The sequence below is a fragment of the Passer domesticus genome, chromosome 1 (assembly GCF_036417665.1).
Source record: "Passer domesticus isolate bPasDom1 chromosome 1, bPasDom1.hap1, whole genome shotgun sequence".
NCBI classification, from domain to species: Eukaryota; Metazoa; Chordata; class Aves; order Passeriformes; family Passeridae; genus Passer; species Passer domesticus.
The window spans coordinates 103,613,179-103,637,366 of NC_087474.1; the positions used below are offsets into that span (position 1 = coordinate 103,613,179).

At 37.9% G+C, this 24,188-nt stretch overlaps 1 long non-coding RNA gene across 4 annotated transcripts in view; it reads left to right on the plus strand.

The window, feature by feature from the left end:
- Positions 1–4,647: 4,647 nt before the first annotated feature.
- Positions 4,648–24,188, plus strand: part of LOC135307767 (uncharacterized) — an 86,967-nt gene continuing 67,426 nt past the window's right edge. For 3 of the 4 annotated variants that reach the window (XR_010368414.1, XR_010368416.1, XR_010368417.1), the window contains exons 1-4: positions 4,687–4,701; positions 5,209–5,260; positions 16,435–16,591; positions 18,388–18,478. This is a non-coding gene — a long non-coding RNA (uncharacterized LOC135307767). Of the gene's footprint in view, positions 4,702–5,208; positions 5,261–16,434; positions 16,592–18,387; positions 18,479–24,188 lie in introns of all 4 variants that reach the window. The other variant, XR_010368415.1, reaches the window with a different exon arrangement.

A 24,188-nucleotide genomic window follows, 5' to 3' on the forward strand; every position in this document is an offset into this window, starting at 1 on the left:
TTGGGCATGCCAGGATGCTGCAGATGTAGAGGTGATGTAAATGTACTATTTATATCCACTGTTAATTCCAAAGTCACAACATGCAAATTTCTCACAGGCTTTCATGAGAGGTCAGTTGTGGAATGCTTTGGGGAGATATTTCTAAAATTATCAAGATTGGATTAAAAAAATTAAAGTCAAAATAATAGCTTCCAGGATGTGGGATTTTTTTTTTTTTTGACAAATACTTGGTCTATATTGATCTGCTAATTTTTTTATAATTGGAATGGAATATTACATTTTAGATAAATTAAAAGGAATTAGAAAAATCCTGGCCCTTCGCACTGAGCCCTTACAGAGCTGCAAAGAGAAGGCTCTACTTTGACTTACATACAAGGTGAAGTTTTTTCCATAGCACAAGATATCTGTCTTGTGAATTTTGTTTAGTTATGGGAAACAGGAGAGCAGGTAGTAAGTTGGAAGGTACCTACAGAGAAGCTGGTAATACATTTTCAAACAAGAATGGAAAGAATATACATGGGCTGGTTTGTGTGCTATAGCTACCCTAGTGAATTTATAATTCATGACACATCCTCACAGCTGGAAGTAGTTTTTGAAAGAAGAAACCACTTTTTCTTTTATGAGATTATTAAAAAAAGAGACGATTACTTTTGAAAGTGTAGAAATGTTAAGAAAGTACTTGCTTGGAAAGTAACTGCTGTGACTCAGCATGTAGCTACAATGGCCTACTGGAGCTAAATGTAAAACAATCAATTGATGGCCTTGCATATTCTAAATTGTTACCTCCTGCAGCCCTTGCAAAGTAGTCACTGTGGTGGCAGCGCTTCTACTGAGTTTGGAGTCCTCCAGTGCTGCTCAAATGCAGGAGAACCATTGGAGTGAAAGGGATATGTAAGCTGACACACAGGTAGCTCTGAGGTTTCTTTGACAGAATGGCAGAACTGCCTTCTGAGGTGGAAAAGGACTGCAGAATTGCCACTTTTAAAGGTTTAAGTGAGACTCTCAGCTGTTCTCACCAATAAAAGTGGAAGTGCAGGACTTGCCTGCAAGACCTTGTTTGGGCTGGATTTTAGTCAGTCTGATCACAGAGCCCACAAATTTTTATTCTAGAGCCTGTAATACTTGGAGCCTGTAAATACTTAACTTTCTCCTAATTTCTCTCAGACCTTCATAAACTGCATTGCTGCTGCTTGATTTCATTCCTTTCCTGTTTGGTTGAGTTTTTTTCCATCAGCTTATGTAGACTTGAGCTAAAGAGTATAGCATGGGTTTTGTATTTTATTAAACAGCTTGAGGCAAAACCCCTTTTTGCCATATCTAGACTTCTTGATCTTATTAGTAGTATCTTGTTCATATATCACAATATTTTATCATGCAGTACTAATGTACCCTGTACTAATGTTGCTTGTTTATTCAGCTTCTGCTATAATACCTGTTAAATTGTAATGAACTCTTTGAGCTAAGTTACCATTTTAATAAAGCTGTGTTATGATATTTAAGGCACAAGTCTATGCCTTAGAATGCATCAGCCAAAGGCAGAATTTGTATTCATGTACAGCATTTATTCCAAAAGTAATAATTTCTGGTAATAAGAAAAGGAAAATGAGATGATGTGCGTTTAGACATTAGGGTCATGGTCATGGAATGAATTGTTTGACTACAGTCCAAGTCTTTTTCAGCAAGCTGTCTTTGAGAAGTCTTTTTTTCTTCTACTTTTCTCCCTTGACATTGGCTAAAAGAGTGAGCTTTAGGGAGAGCAGAAGGCTAGAGCAAGCCTGTAATGATTATTTGACAGAATATTCTCCCTCCCGCTAACCATTTTCACTGTAGGACTTCTAAAGCTGAATTTGGTTTCTATTCATTTAATAGCTCGTTTTGTTGTCAGGGAGCTGTCTGTGGAGGATCTACTGTCACTGTGCCTTCTGTTGCAGATTTCTTTTTGAGTCTCTCAAGCAATATTTCTCAACACCTCTGATTTCAGGGCTGCTCTGAGGAGAAAGACACTGACCTGATTTCCTCTGATATTTGAAGCCTTCCCTGTAAGTCCTCTGATACCAATACATACACCACTGAATGGATGAAAAGAGACAAGAATAAACATCCTCAAAAGCATCATTACAGTGGATGAACAGTGAAACAATGTATTATTCAGTGTTTGCACACAGTGGAATATTGTGCTTGTGTTCTGTCATTCTCATTGTAGTAGATAATTGTGTGCCATATGCAAGTAGAGCAAGGTTGAAATACAAGCATACCCAATGCCTGCAGTTTCAAGAAGAATGAACACTGTGTTGAGTTAGTGAATTTAATTTTGTTTCTGGAGGAAAAAAAGAATTGCAAAAATACTTTAATTTAGGAAAGTGAACAGGAACCTGAATTTCTTTGGAACTGAATTCTTCCAAAGTTGCCTACTCTAAATAGTAAGTACCATAAATATATCACAACTGCAGTGGTTTTTTTTTTCTTTTTTTTTTTTGTCTTTGCCCTCCAAGGATGCTTATATGCATATATATAAAGAGTTTACTACTTTTAAATGATAGTAGTAAACTGGTGATCTGATTTTACAACATATACCCACCATGTCTAAGCACCCAAGCTTTTGTTAAAGTGTTAATGCACTGCTCATTTTCTGAAGTTACATGTATGTTCTTCACAGAAGGGCTGGCTGGGAACCTAAATTTTTGTGCTCAGTGTGTCCAGGAAGGTGTTGTGGGTGCAGTCTGGCATCTTTATAGTGCCAGATGCAGGCCCTGTGTACCATTAGGAATAAACAATGAAATGGAAATCTTCCTTGCAAAAGGCAGACACTTGATTTAGCATCTTTTGAAAGCAGTTGTAGATAGCCTCACTTACAGGTTAGCAATAATTTACAAGTTTTCTGTCTTCTCTGAGTGTAGGGTTTTCTTAGCCTTACAAAACAATCTGTGAGAGATGGAGGAAGGAAGAATAAGAGGTACGGGTAGATTATTTTAAAGCATTGTGTTTTTAAGCTTAAATCAACTCAAAATTTCAGGTTATTGTTCTGCTAGAAATAAGAATGACTAACATATGTTCCACTTTATTGGGATTTTCTTTGAAAAAGTTTTTGCATGAGCTCAAGAAAACTGTGCATTTGCTAGTCAAGAAATAAATGAAACATTTTTCACTTGGATTCATTATCCTGCAGATCACCGCAGTTGGTAGGGAACAGGCAAAGTAACAATGCACTTTCTAACCAACCCAAACCCCCCTGAATCAATTTTTTATACTATGCTTTTTAAAAATTTTCTTGTTATTAATGTCATTCTAGGGTGCTATGTCTATTTATTTGAAGTAAATATGTGAATTTTACCTGAAGTAGTTTGAGTTCAAATATTTCCAAGAACATTGATTGCAGTGAATTCTAGCTACTTTTTACTTAGGCTTATCTATAAAGAAAAATCTTATTTGAGAGGAATTAATGGTTACTGAATCTTTTTTGTCTAAAACAAATAAAAACCTTACCACAAAGGCTACACAGCTGCTTACTTGCTTAATGACTTTGGGGAGATAATGTCATTGGAAGGGGTATTAAAATATGTGTTGAAACTGTTGCTGCAGTTTACAGAGTTTTTTAAACTCTATATTTCTGTTTTGGACATAGTTTAAATGTTTAAAAAAATATTTTAGTTCAGACAGATCTGATATTTACCTTGTTTCTACCCCTGATCACCACTAGCAGAATCATACAGACCTCTTTTCCTTGCAAATTAATTGCAATTAAATACAAATTCAAAAGACTTTTTGGCTTTTATCTGTCTGGATATGCTCCTCATCAGGAGATGAATTACTAACTTGCACCTAATATTTTTCTTGTCTTCTAAGGAAAAAGGATTTTGCTAAAGTATTTGAAAATTATTTGAAACTGGTAAATGAAGCACAGGCATTTCTCCACAATGACTGTTCTCTGCCCCTGGCCTTACCACTGTTGGAAGGAAAACTTGTCTCTTTGGCCTTTACATTCATGGCTTCTTTATCAGGTTTTCTAGCTGATTTGACAAGTGTTTCCAAGTTTGAGATTTAATTGTAGGAAGTTCATCATTATTGTTTCATATCTTGTTTCAAGCTCTCCTGCTATCTCATAGATGCCTGGCATGGGCTCAGTTTAAACTCTTCATTTATATATTCCCCCAGGGTTTGGAAGAAAACACAGAACCAGCATACCCTGTGTGATTGTATTACAGTCTCTAGGATAGCTAGACACTGCCAACAAGCTGCCATCTCTACTGAGCACAATGTTCACTGTACCTCATGTTAGAGAACCAAACAGGCCATTTGCAATCAATGGAAAAAAGTAGGATGCTAAGCTTCAGTGAGCACTCAGATGATTGTGGATCAATTGTGCAAACAATTTGAGGAAAGTTAAAACAGCTTTTAGTATACTGGCTGTTTACATGAGCTTAATGCAGTGGATAAGCTGCTGATGCCTTTTGCAATTGCATTAGGCCCTGTATCCATTCCAATCTCCTTGGCCTTAGTGCAAGGACCAGCGCAACGGTGTTTGTCTCTTCTCAAAACTGGCAGGTTGTGTGCAATGGACACAGGGGGTCAGCTGCTGCCTCCACAGGGTGGGGCAAACCTTAATTGGGAATGCAGGCCAGGTGCAACTGGGTGTAGCACTGGGGGTATTTATTCTGTGAGTTAGGCAGTAGACTCTGGTTCTGTGAGAGGCTGGGAGGAAAGGTAAGTGTTACTGCTGTTGGAATTGATTTTGGGGTTTTTTTTTGCCTATTGGCCTTGGATTTAAAGACAGCAGTGACCTGAGCCTTGTATTGGAAATACTTAATCTATTAAGCAGTAAAGGTTAATTTGTACCTTATAATTTAATTAATGTGTGATTATAAACTCACATAATTAGGAGCTTATTCACAAGACGTAAACCAAAACCCCTACGTGGATCCTTGTAGAGGATTAATTTCCTAAATTGCATGTTCCTACTGATCCTTTTCAATGCAAATTCTTTACTACCTATGGCAGTATCAGGTTTCTTGAGAGAGAGCTTTTTTGTTTGTTTGTTTTGGTTGTTTTTAAGCAGCTGTTGGGTTCTTGCTGTTTGCTTTTCACAGTAGTCTCATGCTGTGGCAGCTTTGTTCACATATGTAATACCTGTGTGGTTATGTCCAGCAGCAGGAATTTTTTGGTCAAAATGCTAGAATACCAGAATATATCTATGTATACTTGTGTTTATAGGGCTTGTGCACCCACAACTCTGTGCTATGTAGAATGACACTACACATGACTGGCAAGTAAAATCTTCTAAAAAGGAGAGACAAAACATACTCTATACTGTCACTAGAAGTTGGGAATGAGACTCCCTAACACTGTAATCTTGGTATTGGAGAGCACCATCACTTTTATTTTTAGCACTGGGTGTGAGGGAAGCATCTGCCCCTAACCCACATGGAGAAGCTGCTTAACAGATAGTTGAAATCTATATAACTTAGACATAAATCTTTATAACTTATACATATTCATTACATTTCCCCAAGCTCATGCATATATGCTAAACATTGCTGATTTTTTTTCATGTTTAAAGCTTATTCACGTCAGGGTAGGGGTCTTTTGTGGGTTTTTGGTGGTTGTTTGGGAACCATGCCATTCTTCAAATTACTCTTTTTTGGTTGTAGGCTTCCAAAAAATTTTTTCTTCTCTTTTTTAACATCCCAGGGATGTGGTCTGACCAATATATACCTTGGAAATATTTCTCAGGCCCACAGTCTTAAAGGTTAAGATAACTGTTTGCACATATTAATACAGGACTAAGCACTGTTACTTAAAGCTGAAGGCATTCATAAGACTTAAACACTATTTGTTACAATTAAAGATTGTCCCAACAATAATAAATGTGTTTCCTATAAGAAAAAAACAAAGCATTTTTTGGTTGCCTATTTAATTTGCATAGGTTTACTCTGGAATTTTGTTTTTTTCTGCTCAGATGGACTATGAAGGTCTGTGTTTGTACCATTAAATAGCGTGTAGCTTCATGTTGGTGATCACAGTCATTTAGTCCTGCTGTGGTTATAGTACCCTATGACACAAAAAAGACATATATGTTCACCTGCTGTTCCTCCTGACAGAGTGTTCCTGTAGCACATCCAGTTTTTCCTTTCATTAACAAGTTCCTGCCTATACGCCTGACTTTTATTACCATTATAATGTAAAACAACATGGGTGCACTTAGAGAGTAGTGAAATATAATAATTGAGAGAAGTCCTTATACAGTATCTGAGGATTTAAACTGATTTCAGCTGTCAATATTTCTCCCCTCCACCTGTCAAATTGATTTTCTTCTTATTGTTATAGAGGAGAGATTGTCACTGTTCATTTAAAGCAGATAAATTTCCAAGTATGTTTCAGGCTTGTTTGTAGGATCTAAAAGTGACCATCTGAAAGGCCACTTGCCTAAATTACAATAGGAGTCACTTGGATAAAATGTGTTCATGAATATATACAGATACTTACACACACATATAGGTACTTGGTGCTTTCTCAAGGAAAATTTATTTATTTGCCTGGATTATATTGTTTGGGGTTTTTTTAGTTCATGGAAGTTAATGAATAGGACTGTTCTTAAAGAGGGTGAATATCCTAGAGGATTCCATTTGTCTTGAGGTACAGTACTTGCTTCTTCACTGCCTTGTACCTTACACTGTTTTATGCTTACATAGGAGGGAGTATCAAATAGTATCAGTGCAAACCAGTACAGGCAATGGTAGAAGAGTGGACAAAAGCAATACCCAAGACAAGCATGGCCCTAATTGTTTCTTGCAGTAGTATCATGCTCATAAATAAATATAATAAATCTATTTTGTCTACTAAACAAAGCAGTGGGGTTAATTTATTTCTTGGGATGCAGAGATGATGGATCACATCTTGAGCCTTCTGATGTTGCAACTAGCTGGTGATTTATAGTTTGTCATCTAGAATTAAGAGTTCCCAGCAGATGTGTTTATTACTCTTACATAGTACTGTGGCAGTAAAGCAACACCTGCATGCAGTGGTTGCACAAGTATATATGACTGAGAGTCTCAGCTCAAATGACTTTAATCTCTAGCTCATAACTGACTCTTTTATTGCTTTCAAATGGAACTAATTTTCTTTGACTGTAGCATGTCAGCTTTGAATTAGTGTCCTTATCTTATGTGGTTCTAAAACTGATTGACATCTACTCACATTTTTTCTTAATTTTCTATTAAATTGGGAAAATGCTTTAGGAATTCAGGTCTTTAGAAGATCAGGTTTTCCTGACTCTTATCTGTGGTCCGTATCATCAGATATGTGTATGATTTTCTCACTTATTTTGACAGCCTTGCCACTAATACCTGTGTGGAATGGGCAAAACTGATTTGTATTCCTACACTACTCTGCAGCTACAAACCTGAGCGGAGTGTATAAACTTAAAAAACCAGTATGTTATTGGTTTTCTTTGTTTGATGGTTTTTAAAATAAATTAACTCCTGTGGGGTTTTTTCATTCTTTTTAAACAAGTGATGATGTTTGACGGGAGGGAAGTTAATTTCCAGACTAGTATATAGTGTTTCCAGATAGCATACTGTTTCTTTAATTATGTATTCACAGCTTCTGTCTACTATTCTTTGTTTCAGAGTAAAAATTTAAATCACCGTTTCAAAATCTTTACATTTGCGTTTGCATCCAGCATAAAAATAAATGCTTTCCGTATCTAATTGGATTGACTATTTTTTATTATACAAGTGTTTAGTTGTGGAGTCAGGTGTAAATATGAATTTAATACTAGGAAAAAAATCTAATGTGATTTCCGGAAGTACCAAATTTTCACTTTCTAGAAAGAAGATTCGTTTGCCACCCATCCATGTTTATTCAGATTAGTTCCTGCCCTTGCAAACTGCCAGCTTGTTTTCTGTGTTGAGAGAGCAGCAGGAATTCAATATTTAAGAATAAAGTTAAATAATACTTACAATTTAAGGGAGACTACCTACATTCTGACTACCTTTTTACACTTTTCAAAGTATTATTGCCATAATGAATACCTGAGATGTAAGAGTCTCAGGTATTAATTAATCTTTGAGATTAATATTCAATAATCTTTGAGTAGTGCTTTAAATATGAAAAAAAGTAGGAATGTTTAGCATATATGCATGAGTTTGGGGAAATATAATAAATACTGTGGCAGTCAGTAACTTGTGTTATTGTGCAGCACAGGAGAGATCAGCTCTTGCTGGAAAGGTAAAAGACAGTGCTGAATAAAGGGGAAGGATCTCGTCCTTCAGTATCCTGGCAGGACTCTTTAAATGCCTTTTATTATTCTGCTCACTCACAGCAGAAGCCCCCCTTCTCTCATAGTATGTTATCTTAAGCCACATAAAGCAAAGTTCTCCAAATAATCACAAATAATTTGATTAATTCAGTTTTGTCTTTGGAGACTTCTTGGGTCTGATTTCATACCAAAGCCATATAAGCTCAGGTTTACCTTGGAATTTTTTTGAGCAGAAAAACTCAAGGAATAATTAATGTACTTAAGTCCCATTGAGCACATTTATTGGCCCCTAGCCTGGCTCTCCAACTTCCCAGAGAATCCCAAGGGCAGCTCAGAGAAAGCCTCTACTTTGCATCATGGGGAGACTCTTCAACAAGATTTATCAGCCAAAGGATTTACCTAGAAAATAAACTCCTTTGAAGTAAAGTTGGAGCCTATTTTCTATTGCATTGACAACTGCAAAATGCTGGCATTTTTTCTGTTACAAGTTCTGCCCAATACTTTGATTGGTATTTTGAATGGTCTTTGGTAGGGCCTGAGAACAGTGCAGGAATGACAATAATCACAATGTCTGCAAGTGAGCTGAGCCAAGTCAGGTAGCAGAGAACACCAGTTTGTTATGAGAGAAATTAAATTCAGAGTTGCTTTTAGAGTCCCAATAGAGCACGTTTCTGCTGAGAAGTGCTTATTTGAGTTCAATTTGAAATATTTTTCAGGAAGCTCTTTCTAAAAAAAGCCCTGTTTGATAGCTAACATAATTATATTAACATTGATATATAATAACAGTTTGTGTCTAAGATAATTGAGAGAGTGACTGTTAGAGTCAATATATGAAAAATGCCTTCCAGTAGGATTTGGGAAAGAACCAACTGTCAGCATTTTGAAGTGATTAAATGTGCATCTATACATTTGCCATCTCTTGAGGGCTGTTACAACTCAAAACAGCACTGACTGTCACCACAGGGAGTGAAAAACCTCTCTTTATAAGAAGTCTACTTTTTGCTTGATAGTCTTGTGTAGTTTTGTGCAATAATTACTCTCAGTGTCTATGACAAGTGTACTTGTTCTATGCCCATGGCCTGTTTGTGTCCCTCCACTCACAGGGCTGTTCTGAAACACCTGCAAGCTGTTTGACCTTCCCTTTCCATTTGTTACTATTGGACTGAAAAACTCAGAAATTGTGGGGCCTGCTACAGCTAAGTGTAGAGAAGAAACTGAGAGTTAGTGAGAGTTTCTTGAAGAGACAAGTGTATAAAGGGAAGGGACTTCCTGATTTATTTATTAGTCCTCCTATAAGCAAAATTTCAGTTGGGGGTTGCTCTGTTGAATCAGGATCTGTCCCATTTCTTCCTAGGGCTGTTTAATGAGGGGATAGATATCACTCATTTTTGGAGGAGGAATCTGTGTTAAGGTAATTGGCCAAATTCAGCTGAGGATACAAGAGGTGGCTATCACTGGGTGGCCCTGCTCTGCAGGGCAGGGTGTCTCCTCCAGGAGCTTCCCTGGTACATCACAGACCTTCAGGAGAATGCTGGGGCGGGGGAGGAGGATGCAGTGACCTGCCTGTAGGAGGGGAGTAATCTGTGTAGAATCAGGAAAGATGGAAAACAGATTGAGATTTCTTTGTAGAGACCTAGCTACAGCTGGTGTTTTAGGTGGAAAATCGGTTTTTACAGCTACAACACCCTTTTTAAAAATAGAGGATTGCTGTGGAGAGGAGAATCTATCTACCTGACCAAATGGGGCAACAGCACCTTTGCCAACAGGCTGGCCAGCCTGATGGGGAAAGGGAAGGGACAACTTGGGAAGTAAGGACATCATATGTGAAGATGCAAACTGTCAACTGACAAGACAAGGCTCAGAAACAACAAAACAGAGCAAAATACCCCTGTATAAAATCTATGTATAGGAATGCGTGGGGCATGGAAAACAAATGGGAGGAACAATCACTCTGCTTGTGCTTGCAAAATCTACAGTCAAGCTGCATCACTTGCAAAAAAGGGAATTGATTAACTCTCTTGTCACTTGTTAGGCCATATCTAGGCTATGCATTGCAGCTTTGGACAAGCCCCCTTCTCAGTGCAAGACAGACATTGAGCAGAGGCTATTGGGGTGGCAACCCAACCCTTGTCCTGTAGGTAGAGGCTAAGGGACCAGGGCTTGGAGCAGGGATGTACTTTGGGGTTCATAGCAGCAGCCCTGCAAGCTGGTGGAGAGGTTATTGGGGGAAAGGATCAGCCATGCATGGGCAGGATGTGAAAGGCAACTTGCAGAAGCTGAAATAGAGGGTCCAGACTGTGTGTGAGGAACACAGGCTTCCCCCTGAGGACAGCCCAGCAGGGAAGCAAGGGAAGCAGGCTGCACTCGCTTTGGTGCGTTCTGCTTAGAAATTGGGGTAGCTGCAATTTATCACAGTTCTGCCTCGGTAATCTCAAGAGAGTCAGGAGTGATTGACGTGCACTTGGCTGATTTTATCTTTGTGCGTGGATCAAATGTGCCGTGTCATCTCATGGACTCTGGGGAATAATGCTACCAACTGCTCTATGCTTGTTGTTACATTCTCAGTCCTATGCAAAATTGTCAGGGAAAGTAATGTTGGTCTTTTCTGTTCACAAACTCACAAACTCAGTGGATATGCTGGTCTCTTTTCATACCTTAGAAGTGTTCCACTTTTCTGTTTTAGAAGGAGGATTATAGGAGGACTATGCTTGTAGAAGTCTGGGGAAGCTAGTTCAGCATACAGCTCTCTGCAGTTATAATTTGGTTACTAATCTGGTCTTTCTAATTTTTTAACCATAACTGTAGAACATACAAATTAATTTTGCTCAAATAATATCTGAATCTGCAGATGCAGGGATTTCACCACCCAAAATATAAGATTTGGATTTTTCAGTAAGTGAAACCTATATTCCTTGTTCTGGAAACAGTGCCTTGATCACACACTTCACATGCTTAGCATGTCATAAATTATTTAGACAATTCCATTTAAATATTAGAGATGTGAAAGTTCTATCCAAAATAAAACTTCAGTACAGACAGATTCTGCCAGTCTGGCTTTAGGCCTCTGCCTAAAGCTCTAATTTAAGAGCTTGTGATGCTTCAGCTCAATTTGTAGAAGCTATGTAGGGCATTCAAAGTAAGAGATTATAGGATGGGCATATCAGATTCCTTCAATCATATCCAGTCCTCCCACAGCTCTTCTCAAGTATAAATTCAAATTTATTTCAGAGGAATAGAGATTTCAGAAGGAACTTATGCTTACCTTATACATTACAAATAAAATTTGCTGCTGCTCCGCACATACTGATGAATTCACCTTGGATTTTTTGGGTTACACCAGCCAGTGAGCCAGGGGATGTAATAAAAGTTTGTCTGTTTCTTCACAGCAAAGTTAGTGTAATAGAATGCTGATTCAGTTATCTCCAAAAGATGGTACCTCATTTCAATGGTGAATAATTTTTTGTATATTTAAATCTCTTTCTCTACAGTGCAGTATCAGCTTTTGCAGACCTGTTTCTTGACATCCTCACTAGTTTGCTTTGGCCTTGGGATGTGTTCTTGATCTCATCTTGCAGAGATTTAGTTGCTAATTGCTTGTTTGACAATAGAGTTAGATATTTGCTACTAGGGAAAAATCTGAAGCAGACTTATGGAATATGGCCCTCTTTACATGTAGCTTGCACCACATCTTTCTGTTTTGTTAAAAGAATTTTTTCTGTGTTTTCCCACCCCTTGTGGCAGTCTCCAAGTCACATCTTATAAGTGGTAACTGTTCTTGTACTCTATCTAGAATAATGTACAGAGGTGAATATTTTTTCCCAAAGGATTCACAGGGCAGTTCACACAATTTCTTTTATAAATCTAAGTGGGTTTTAGACTGGGTTTGTGTTTTTAGTCTTGGTAAGAAATCTGTGCACCCTCACATAGGCAGTTACATGTATCCTGTGCTTAGTTTGGGGAAAAGGACCCCAGCAACCAGATTATGATACTCTGGTTTATATGTACTGGAACTTGAAAAATGTCACATGCAGTAAGGTTGATTTACCATTGAGTTAGTCTCTTAATTAAGCTACAACATATTGCAAAAAAATTCAAAACTGGAGCAACCACAAAACTGAAGAGCTGAAGCTCCAAACACTGTTGGCAAAATGCTGAAGATCTGTCTGGGCCTCTTTCTTCTCCTCTGTGTAGACTACCCTGAAAATGAAAGAGTTTAGTCACATATTCAATAATTTTAGCTTTAATATTTGATACTTGTATCTGGTAAGTGAAACATGAAGGCTTTTGAGGACAAAAAGAGTCAATAATATAATGAGACTGTTAAAAAGTCAATGAAAAGTGAACCCAACCTTTGTGTAATCAAGGTGCTTTACAGACTTAATCCCCAAAAGGAATTTGGAAATCTATGAGTGCATTTTGGCTTCATGGTTTAAATGTGAACACTATTCTGATTTGAATGTGCAAAGAGTCATGCATAATAGATATTTTTCCTCTTAGCTAAAGCCTGATGAGACTGTAGTTTAAATGTTAGACTCAATATCTAAAATCAGTATTTTGCAGGAGTTTGCTATCACACTGATTGCTCAGCTACCTTGATGTTTTAATTAGTTGTCTGAAGATATTTTTGGTCAAAATATAAACATGAATATGTACCTTGCTGAATTTGGCAGGTATATGAGTTTTTTCACTTTCTTAGGACTGGTGACAGGTTAAGCATGTCCTTGAATAACTTCTGTAATTGTGGAAAAATATGGATCAACTTTTGGTCCTTGATGAACTTTTTTTTTAACTTGCATATTTGGATGAAGGGCAATGATGACCTTCAGTTTCTAAGATGATAGCAGTTTGCTTGGTAAATAAGGTGAGGGAATTCTAAATCTCTCGTACTGAAGCTTACAAAGACCTCTAGATAACCAGCTTTGGATGGTAAAATGCTGTATTTCTTGCAGGGGTAGACTGATGGCTTTGGTGTAGGTTACATAACATTCTCCTTTCCACATTTGCAGATATTGCTCAGAGAGCTTGAGCACTGCCCTGACTTTGGCTGTTCCCAAAACACTGCCCTGACAAAGTAAATCTTGTGCCATATTTTGAATCATCTGGAATGTTTATGTATCACTAAGAACAACTGGGTTAGTTGTATTGATTTGTGACTAAGTCATTCAGCTATTGATCCAATAAGTTATTGGCAAGTAACACACTGCATTGCAGAATTATATGCCTGCTAATCAGCTTTGTTGTTCGCCACTGAACAATTTGGTTTTTCTTTCCAATGGAAACAAGATCCTTAGCTGGAAAAGACTGAAAACATATTTCTGTTGCTGCTTCTCAGCTTCTAACCCTGACACACTTGCTGTTGGCCTGGTTCTTGCCATGCAGCTATGTGCCAGGGGAAGTGCAGTTGGTGTTGGAAGTTTCAGTGGGCAGACCAAGTTTTGAATACTTTATGACTTCACAATTTCCTTCTGAGAAATCTGATCAGCTGTGTACTGCTGGGGCACTTGGTCCTCATGGCTCTTATCTATTAAAGCACATTGTTTTTGGATATGCAAGGAGACAGAGCATGAGCCTTAGTGCCTGCAGGTTGTCTGTGTCTGGGTGGGTTCAGGTACTCCCTCTGCAGCTGGGCTGTGCAGCAGCTTTGCTTCTGATCTGTACTGTTGGATAATAAATTCATGCAGAAGGCAGAGTGGATATGCTATATTAAACTAGCATTGTTCTACATTTGTCTGGCTGCTCCCATGGGATTTCACTTGTACTTGGTTTTTAAGCAGGAAGCTGAAGGAGCAGCCCCCCACATGAGTGCCTGCAATTGGCACTGAAGGTTCAGGGAACAGTGAGCTTGTAATATTTTTTTATGTCACTTAATAGGGATCAGAAAGAGAAGATGAATGTTCTTTTTTCTTTTTTTTTTTTTTTTAAGCTGTCCCCTTCTTCATTTCTTGCAATAAATTTTAGATTCTATAAAAATAGTTCCAAGTTATTCGCTATTGAGTTCAAAGGCCCTCTTGGAGAAAGTGTGAGATACCACACTTCTGCTGGCTCTTGTACCAGTGCTTTTATGAAAGTTCTCTGAATGCTAAAAAAAGCTGTATTTGGAGGGAGAGACTTGCCCTCAATCAGTGTGTTTGACTTTCCCAAAGGCTATTAAGCTGCTAGTACTTCAGTGAGAGACCGGGGGACAAATAATGGTACATTACTGCAGGAATTCTGCTTTTCTTTGGAATATGGGAAGGTTGCTGCATTAAAGTACTAAACTATTTTTATTTAAGAGTTTATTAGAGGTGTGATACTAAGCCTGTCCTTGTTTGAGTCTCGAGTGTTTCTGTACTGAGTTACAGCTGTAAAAATTACCCTTGTGTGTTTCAAAATACCACAAAATGGTATAATAACAAACTTTAAATGAATATTATTCCAGTTACCTTTTTTATGCTTTAAGGGAGCATGATGTCTTAGGAAACTATAATGTTTTGGACTAGAGGCTTTTTTTTTGTTTTCTGATGAAGGCTTTGTGAAACGGAGGTATGTGTCTTAACGTACAGGGTTGGCTTTTAATTTCCAGGTTTAGAAACTTTAGATATTTGAAAGTTTAACTTCTAGAAATGGAGGAAAGAGGATTTTTAAAATTATTATAACTATTTTAAAAAGTGTGGGGTTGTCATATTTTGAAAATATATGTATGTATAGAATGACTGCAAGCCGAACATTTAGTTCAAGGTATATGTTCTAACTAAAGTGCATTTGAATTAGTAACTGTTGTGTATGCAATAGAAACCTGAGTTTTTGATTGTTTAATGTGAATATTTAATTCTGAATTTGTTCTACTCCAGCTGTAATGAAGATATGAGGAGCTGAGCAGCAATTACTGTGGTGGTCACAAAATTAATCATTAATGTAGGACAGGCAAAGTGAAAATTACACTTCAGCACTTTCTCTCTGGCCTGACAGATACCCTTCAATTTCTGCTGCTGTTGGTTAAATATGCTCCCCTTTGCAGTGATGGATTTTCCCTGGGCTTCAAACAACAGGCACAAGCTATGAGTCGCTGCTTGTTGGTGAAGGATGCAGAGCTTGCAAAGAATTCAGCTTGGCTTTTAGAGCAGTACTCTGAAGTCCTTTCTTTTGCCTCTGGCAGGAAGGTAAAAAGAATGAGTGCAGTTTTCTCCTCATGAAAATAAAACAGATTTAGTGATTATTTGTAATAACAACTATCTAGGACAGTTGCTTTTGACCTTACCGATTTATGGAAAGAGGAAGAATTAAATTCTGCAGTAGAGCATTTCAGCCGAATTGAAATAATTTGTTTTTTAAACTCATGTTTTTGCATGGTAACATTTTTGAGTTGCTGTTTTTAATTTAAGCCTAGTGCTGATTTCAGAATGAAAAAAGTTACGTTAAAGTTGGTTTGCTGGGAGAAATGACTGAAAACCTGAAGTCTTTGCATGAATCTGAAAATTATGTCAAAGGGTTGCTTTGGTTATATTTTTTTTGGGGAAAAAAGGAGGTTTGGAAGAGGAAGTGTCCAGAGGAAAATTTCTTCTAATCCTCCTCTTTGAAAGTCCCTAACCCCTTCTAAAAAAAGAAGAGATCTGGTGTCTTACTGTGCTGGCTGTTCTAGGGTCTGCCTGACAGGCGGCAAGAAGCCTTTTGATGATCAGCGAGTTGCTTTTGAAGTGGGAAAATGTGGATGACTAATAGCTGGGACCATTTTCAGTGATGTGTAGCCTCACTGAGGTCTAACAGGAATAAATATTTGATAACTGAGTGATGTCTCATATTTGTGTTTCTTGGTTTTGAGTGAGGATGGCATTCCATCCACCAAGTAATCATTTTAGTTCATGTTCTGTGAGAATAGCTTCCTGAGAAATCTTTGTGTGTTTGCTTTTAATCTATTCTACCAGAAGCAGCTTGGAAGAAGCAGCAGATGCTTACTGTACTCCTTTCCTTTTTGCTTGGTGTTGAAAGTGGGAAGAGAGCTGGCTTAGATGTGCTGCTTTCTAAATGAAGAGTTTGTGGAATTCGTGACATCTAGGAGAAGAGATACATATTGAAAAGCAGAATGGAAAATAAGGGACAATAACTGTGGAGCTGTAATCTGCTACTTCTGCTTACTTTACCCAATCTTAAAGCCATTAGCTCTTGTCTGTATGATGTTTCATACTTTCATAATGATATTGCAGGGGGTTCGTGGTGATCGCTAACATTAGGAAAAGAATTGATGACAAAACTGCAAGTCTTGACTCTTTCTAAAGACCAGTCCTGGCTTTCTTCCCTCCCAGCTTCTTTTGCATCATCTTGCTGGCAGAGCTTGAGAAACTGAACAGTCACTGACTTAAGGTAAGCTCTAGTTAGCAACAAAAAAAAATATCAGTGTGTTGTCATAATGATTTTCATGCTAAATCCAAAGCACAGCACTGCACCAGTGACTCAGAAGAAAAGCAACTCTATTCCAGCCCAAAACAAGAAAGCAACATTGATTGACTAGACCATTCCTTGCTTCACATTGGTGTTTAGGCACAGATTTCTGAGGTGTGAGACATAAGGCTAGCAAGGACTAGAATGAATGGGATCTGAACCCACTTTATGTATGTATGCTGAAGTACAAACAGCCTTGCCTTTGCTGGTGTATTTACCCCCTCTTCCCACACTTGATGTGTCATTTGGAAACAAAAAGAAATCCTTGAGGTCATTCACCTGAATCTCAGCTGTTCAGCCTGCAGAAGCTGTGCTGCATCAATGTTCCTGGGGGAGGCAAATGTGTGCAGCTAAAAGAATTTGAAAATTCCAGCAAACTAATTTGGTGTTGATTATAAACAGTTTACAGACTTGTGAGCCCTCCCTTGGGAACACTTGCTGACATTGCACCTAGGTCATGCTGTACCTGCTCCACATAGAACTTCTTGCTTGTGTCTCATCTGAGCTTTCCATTTTGCTTATATAAGAGCTAAAAACAGACTAACTTCATTGCTCCATTTACATCTGACCCTTTATAAAGAATTTTTAATAGAAATTTATTCTTTATTCAGACAGTATTTTTGTGGTCCAGCAAGTTTCTAAGTTTTCATTCAATTTCTCAGCTGACTATGTAAGGGTGAGCCTTGGTAGAATGTGTACCACCAGTAAATCCTTGCATTGCAAATAACATATGCAGATGCCTGCCCAGATTTCTTCTCTCTCTCCCCTAGCGGTAAGCTGAATGAGAAGTTTGGGCTGTCTTTTGACCAGTCATTCTTTAGGATTGTTGTCTCATCATTTATGAGATCAAGCTATTATTCCTCTCAATTTGTAATATGAATGGGTGGAGGGATGAGGAAGCCTTCTAAGTAAATAATTATTTTCAAGGGTCCAGAAGAATTTATAGCTATCTTGCTTGAGGTTAGTGGCTCAAGGTTTTTGGCATTCAGTCCATCAGTTCTACATATTTCTATATGTAGAGGATAAACATAATTTTACGTTCCTTGAAATCGTAATACTTTTATAAAAAAAGTGTTTTGTTTTGGTGTTTTTCTTTTAAACAGATTTGTATGTGTTTGAGTTGCAACATTGTTTTTCCTGTTGGGAGGCATAATTAATATGTGAGCCTCTATCCTTTTCTTATTCTAAAGTAAGAAGTACTAAACTATTATATATGCGAAGACCTTTTTTTATTCAGCACAGCAGCATGCTGGTCTGCAAGCAGATCTGCTGATTTAAATGGTGTTTTTTCTGAATACTGTTAGAAGAGTTAGGACAAATTTAGAAGGTCCGGTTTGATTCTGATGAGGCTACAGCTGCAGAAAAGTGTTTGAAGCGTGTACAAGTTGCAGAACACAGCCTTATTACAAATGGGCAATTATGCAGATGTGAATGTGTTCTTCCATGTGTCATGTCTTCCTTCCGTAGAGAAATTATATGTTTCAGTGCTATACCACCTGAGAGCACGATGGTGTGCAGAAGGTTTCACCTATTTTCTATTTCAGAAATTGACTATTCTTGCATTAATTTCAAAATTCTGGGTTTGATGGGTTTGTACATAAAATTTCAGAACAAAGATTCTGTTTCTTGGTTGTCTGTTACAGGCCTTTCAAAAGTAGCTCATGGAAATGAGGATTGGAAGTCATTAGGAATAACATCTTTGTTCTCTGTCCTATTAGTGGGTAATGGACTGTTTGTTGAACAGCAGTGGTGAGCACCCAATGGCCACCAGCAGCTGATTCTCCATAGAATGATAATACTTTCACAGATGTAAGTATTGATTTCATTTTCCCTCTGCCTTAAGGAATTTTGTGGTGCTTATTGTTTATTATCTCTTTGGCTAACAGAAGCTGGTAGTGGAAATACTGATAACAATTTTTTTTTCCTCCTTTCCTATCTGTGGAGAAATGTAGCAAACTTGAATGATGTGAATGATGAACTCTCTTAATCCTGCCTGGATAAGGAATGTCTCTCTTGCTAACATATATTTTATCTTGAGAAGTCTTTGCCATGGTGGTCTTTAATATTACTGGTTCTGCAGCTATGTGTGAAAAAGGGATCAGGCATCCAAATCATGGGCCTTTTTGATGGATAGTAGGGGTAAGACAATCCTTTCCTTCACCTCCTCTCCAGTACTGAACCAAAAATGTTCTAGGCATGTTGCTTTTCTCTACATTTTGACTTTCTCAGACTTGAACTTGTTTTTATTTTAATAGGAAGTCTACCTTTTTTTTTCCTAACTCTTCATGTCAGGGGTCTGCCTTAAACTGAAGATCTTACTTGCGTCTGTTTTTTCTGGGAGCTCAATTTCATCCTATGTAAAATGCCTTATTTCCACAAAAGCTCAGTCTCATATTATACCTGTTGTGTCTGGACAGATTTGGGTTTACATGTCGAAAATGATCAGAAAAATAGTCTCTAATACTACTCTTCATTTGCCTGACAAAGGAGAAGGTGTGCTTCTTGTCAACTGAAGAGAGGGTTAAACACCAGTCTTCATCATTTACTCATTTAAAGAAATGAATCATTGCATAGAGGCAAGGGACAATTGTTTCTTCTTTATGTGAACCTTCAGCATGTTGCTGTGAATGTGGGCACTGGCCAAGATAAATGTTACCTGATTTTTAGTTAGCCCTTCAAAATGCAGCAAGGGCCAGGGAGCAGGGGAGCAATACCATCTTAAGAACATGGTCTGGAGCTCTGGCTCCTCTTTTTATGGTCACTTGTTCTTGAAACTGAACAACTGGTCTCCTGCTTGTTCATTACTTTCTCAATAATGATATTTCTTTCTACAGAGAGATGACAAGTCTCACTTTTCTTCCAGCAGAGTGCTGTCAGAAGACTTTCTTAATCGGTGGAAGGACAGGAAGAAATCTGTGAAACAGTCTTAGGAGTTTTTGTGGGAGAAGAGGGCTTGCTGTGACTGCTAGTTGTGCATTACTTTCTAATGAGACAAGAAATGTATTGGAGTGTCTAGACTTTGACAAGAAATGGGTCTAGAGGAGAGAGATATACATTTTTATAAGTAAATTTTTATGAGTAAACAATTTTCTTAATTGAAATTAAGAGGAAGTATGAACCAATACTATGTTAAATAGGATAAATGTTAGCTGGATGCAAATGCAAACTCAAGGGGTTTTTTTTAATACTTCACTGAAACATTGGATTAATGTTTAATTCTGATGATTAAATCCATTAATAGATATATTTCTTACTAACTTAGATAAATTAGTTTTTCAGGCAATTTTGTTATTCCCTCAGGACATGGTTTCCACTTGCCTGAATATTGCTTTAATTAGATGATGACATAGTATCCCAATAGCTCTTTTTTAAGATGTTTAAGGATCTCTGCTACTAGCCAATAAGTTTAGTTCAGCCTCTTTGTTTTTAACTAATGAAAAGGAGGTCTTTTGTTTGAAGAAATCAGATGATACTCGGGGGATATGAAGTATTTCGTATCATCCCAGGTAGGGTAGACCAGATAGACTGAATTTGGAAGACAGGGAATATCTTTGCTGCAAAAGGCAGGTCCACAAGTTCTTCTGCATTTTCCATTTTTGTCTCTTGAAATAATTAAATGCTTATTTTACCAAATTAAGAATGAACCTACTCTCTCAAACAAGAGTTATTGTTTGAAGTCTATTACAAAAACCTAGGGGCACTGAGGAAGTTGAACTTTTTAAAAACAGTTTAGTAGGTGCAGTTAATTGAAACCTATAGAAAGGTGGAGTATCTCAGTCATGAGAACTCATGACTGGAATGGGAGCTACTAATGTGTGGCTGACGTGGGAGGAAACAACCTGGCTTTAGATAATGGATCTGCAGGGGAAGAAAAAAATCCTTTTGATATCAGCTACAGAGCTGAGGCTACAACGACAGGATGCATTTTCCAACAACTGTTTACATAAAGGGTTTTTGCCTGACATAAGGCATTGCTGTGTTTCTTCCACCTGTTTGGGGGACAGCTGTCACTACTCTCATTGCTCTGGCTCATGAGTGCACTGGAATGTGAGTCCCAGTGTGGGAGTTGCCTTGGTTTTCTTCCTACCTGCTGGATATAGAATCATTCTCAGCACATGTCAACACACTATAATAACTTGTCTAGCTTTATCTAGAGAATAATATTGGGCAACCATATTTAAAAGTGAAGACTGTAAATCTTGAATTATGGCATGATAAGGAGCCAATGAAGGTCATCTAGTCCCTGCTTGAAATAGGGGCTGAACTAGCTTTGGAGTTAAGTCAGGGTACTTAGGCCTTGTCCTGCTCTATTTTAAATAGCTCCAAGAATGTAGATCCCAGACCTCTCAGGGCAATGTGTTCCAGTGTTTATCCATGCTCACTGTGAACTTTTATTCCCTTTTATAGCTAGTAGTAATTTGCAGTGTCTCAACTATTGACTATTGTCCTTCTCCTTTCACTGTGCTCATCTGAGAAAATGGTGGCATCTTCTTTATAACCACCCATAAGAAGACACTATATTTATTCCTGACATGTTCAAATTAGACTTGATCTGAGGTTATATTTGGAAGACATGAAGAATAGAGATTTCAAGCAATAGAGATGGAAACAGAAGTCTGGTGATTGGCTGTTGGGATCTGGGATACAGAGGCTCAAGCTCTTGCTCAGCTTCAGTCAAAGTGTAGATCTTTCTGCTTCTGGAAAGGAGACAATGTTAAAACTTCAGTTTGTTAGGGGCTATGACAGGATTTCAGCATCATGTGAGTTTAGAGACTCTCCAGTGCCACTATAGGGTACAATCTAACTTTAAGGAGTACCTTCAGCAACAAATGGCTTTTTATCTGTTTTCATGGACAGTGGTAGTGTGATATTAAGTAACTATTTGCTTGCATAAAATATGTGACTTGACAGGAATGTTGATACAGGTTTGGGCTTAGTCTTAGGGGAAATTGATAAGACAAGAAGTTTAAAAGCAGTTAAGTAGTCTTGAAATTTTGAGAACAGGCTCTTTGTACTTTTTTTCTTCCTCTTGAGTCAACTGCATGTATTTCTGTTTAAATTCCATTCCCCCCCACTCCCCCCCCCCCCCCAAAAAAAAAGCCCTTTACAGTCTTATTTTGGAAGAATACAAACAGTGAGTTCAGCAAATGAGGTGTATAAATGTGTGAATAGGACATAAAATGTCAGCACAGATTTGGCCTTTTTTGCATTTGCAGTTGTCACTGCCAAGGGAGTAAGTGACATTCAGCATTGGCTTCAGTATTAAAACATGGCATTCCCCTATGGCACTATCCCAATGAGGCAGGCAGAGCTTCAGAGTGAGAAGAGCAGAAGCAAATATATCTTTTTTTTTTTCTGTTTCTTTTTAATGAGCAGTTTTGTGGTGTTTTCCTTTGTGTGAAGAGAATACTTTGACAAAACAAAATCTAAGGCAAGTAAATTAACTGCTAGTGAAAGACTTTCTTCTAGGGCAGGAGTTTTCAGCAGATGGGAACACAGAGGATGCCTCAGTGGCTACCGTGCTGGTCTTGGAGAATGGGACTCATTCAACTTCTTTCTCTGAGAGAGATTTGTCATTGAATGGTTCTTTCCTCTCTACCTGTGCTGTCTGAAAGGTGCTGAAAATGGGAGGCTGAGAAGGGCACAGATTGTTGGTTGAGAGCTTTGTTGAGACTTGTATGATAGAAATTCTCATTTCTAGTCCCAACATTCTGGTGGGTTGGTGCAGCAGAATTGTCCAGGCTCAATGTGCAGTGATCATCCACTAGCCTTTATGCACGGGAATGGTATCACCTGCCAATCTCTGCATGGAGAAGAACCTTGAAATCAGGCTAAAGGAGGAGAGGTCATACCATTTTGGCAATTTCAAGTTGCACAGCCTGATAAGTGGTTTGGATCGTGACATGTTACCAGTCTTTCAGAATCACTAGTAGGTGCTAAAGTGAAATGCTCCCCTGAGCAGTGCTAAATTCTACCAAACCCGTAAATGCTCAATTGTGTTCAGTCTTGTACAAGACCAGGATACACTGCACTGCCTTACCTTGAACTTCAAAACATTAAACCAAAAACTGAGGTTGTTTTCTGAAAGTTGATCTTGTGATTAAAAAGAAAAAAGATACAAGGGTTGAGAGGGCTGGCTTTTATGAGTCTCTGTGGAGAAATTTGTTTTTGTTGTGTCTCAGTTCCAAGACCTGCAGGAAACTGCTTTTCTATCAGAGCTGGCATGCTACCATGGAATTTATTGCTTGGAATACCTGTGATTCCATCTGAGATACCTATTGAGTACATGTGCTCTTTATTTCCTGGCAAGCAAGGGAGTCATCTTTCATATAAGCCATGCTGATGAATTGTCTGGAGAACATTGGAGGAATATGAAGTTTACTCTAAAGAACAGTTAGACAGTGCACTGTCTTTGACCTTGGGGTTTCCCAAGTGTTTGTTGCATTGGTCACGTTGATGGCAGAGTAAGCAAGAGGGTTCTTTCCCACTGTTGACCTGCTGAAGAGAGTGGGGCATGCTGGATCACCCAGGCCCTACTCATGAGTACATGCAGTGTTTGACTGACTTGCTTAGTGTGTTTTTTCTATATTTTCCCCCCAGAACATAAAAAAGATATTCAACTCTTTAGGAAAGAATATTGTATTTGTATCTCAACAGTATGTTTTGACTACTTTTTTTAAAGCTCTTGTACCTGGCCTCAATAAATTACAGGGGTTTGCTCAATTGAATGTAAAACTATCTGCTTTTGTCCCTAAGTTTATGCCTGATCTACTTTTATTTATTTCAGTCCTCATAGGTGCAAAAGTTGATACTTCTGCACACCTTGAGCTTGGATTTCAATAAAGGACTTCAAGTAATGAAGTCCTTTATTTTTGTCAGGTAGTCGTTCTTAAGATTTTTCTTAAAAAATTTAGATATTTTCTTCAGTGATATTCTGTCATAAAAGAGAAGAACATAACTGGAATTAAGTGAGTTCAGGAGAACTTTTTGGTTGCTACATTTGGTTTATTCTGATTGCTCAGAGAGCGAAGGTCTTACAACAGCTCTTTGATTAGGTTTTACACTTGATAAATGTTTTCAGTACATCTATTTCTGTTTCAAAACCCATAAAACTTGCAGATCTTTTTCTTCACTGTAATATGCAGTCTTGGTGTCTTGACTTGAACTTGCTTCAGGGGAGAGGTTATTTACAGTTATTTATTTGTAGGTAATTTCATCTCTTAATTCTGACTTGTAGGAGTCTGGTTTTGAAAATATTTCTTTTCAGTGTCATGTTCACTGACTTCCTTTCAGTATTCTCTCTGGTCAAGTTTTCAAATTTCATGTGTTCTTTTCTTGCCCAAGTATCTAAATATACTCACAAGCTTTTAAATAGTGAATAAAACAAAACAACAACAAAAAAATCAAGTGATCTGACATGTGATCTCATTGGGTTTCTTCATAGCCATGTGGGAGACTTTTAAGGTGTTAAAATTTGTGATACTTCTATGGGGCAAGAAAGTAACTGTATCTAATTCAG